The sequence below is a fragment of the Tursiops truncatus genome, chromosome X, assembly GCF_011762595.2.
Source record: "Tursiops truncatus isolate mTurTru1 chromosome X, mTurTru1.mat.Y, whole genome shotgun sequence".
Lineage (NCBI taxonomy): Eukaryota > Metazoa > Chordata > Mammalia > Artiodactyla > Delphinidae > Tursiops > Tursiops truncatus.
The window spans coordinates 29,771,651-29,772,182 of record NC_047055.1 but is presented as its reverse complement, the minus strand read 5'-3'; positions in this window follow the sequence as shown (position 1 = coordinate 29,772,182).

Here is a 532-nt window from a genome sequence, read left to right as displayed (position 1 = left end):
GGACGCTCGGCTTTGAGCACACTTGGCTTCTAGTGCCCAGGGTGCAGAAGAGGTGAAAACTGTCAAGTATCCAGGGGCACAGTGCGCCCGCCAAGAGGAGGCCCCCCGGTGCTCCTGCCTGCAGTTGTCGCAGCCCCTCTTAGTCACAGGGGGCCCGGGCACAAGGTGTGTCCTCAAGCCGCTTCCCCTCGGTGGGGCGCGCACCTCGAAATCAGCCTGACCCAGGCTGTCACACAACTGTTCATCACTCTTCGGATGCGACGAGCGCTTCATATCTGCCCTCCCTACGGGAGGTACAGACGATTAAGAAAGAGGAAGAATAACAAATACGGCACTTCAGCATTTTACCGAACGTCTGCTTAGAACCCAGCGCTGAATTATTCACTCACTTAATTCTCACAGCTACTCCACAAGGTCCACAGTAGAATTATCTCCATTTCACAAGTGACAAAACTGAGGCGAAAAGGTCAAACTAGTTGCCCAAGGTTACACAATTGATAAGGAGCAGAGCAGCACCCAGTTTCCCAAGCAG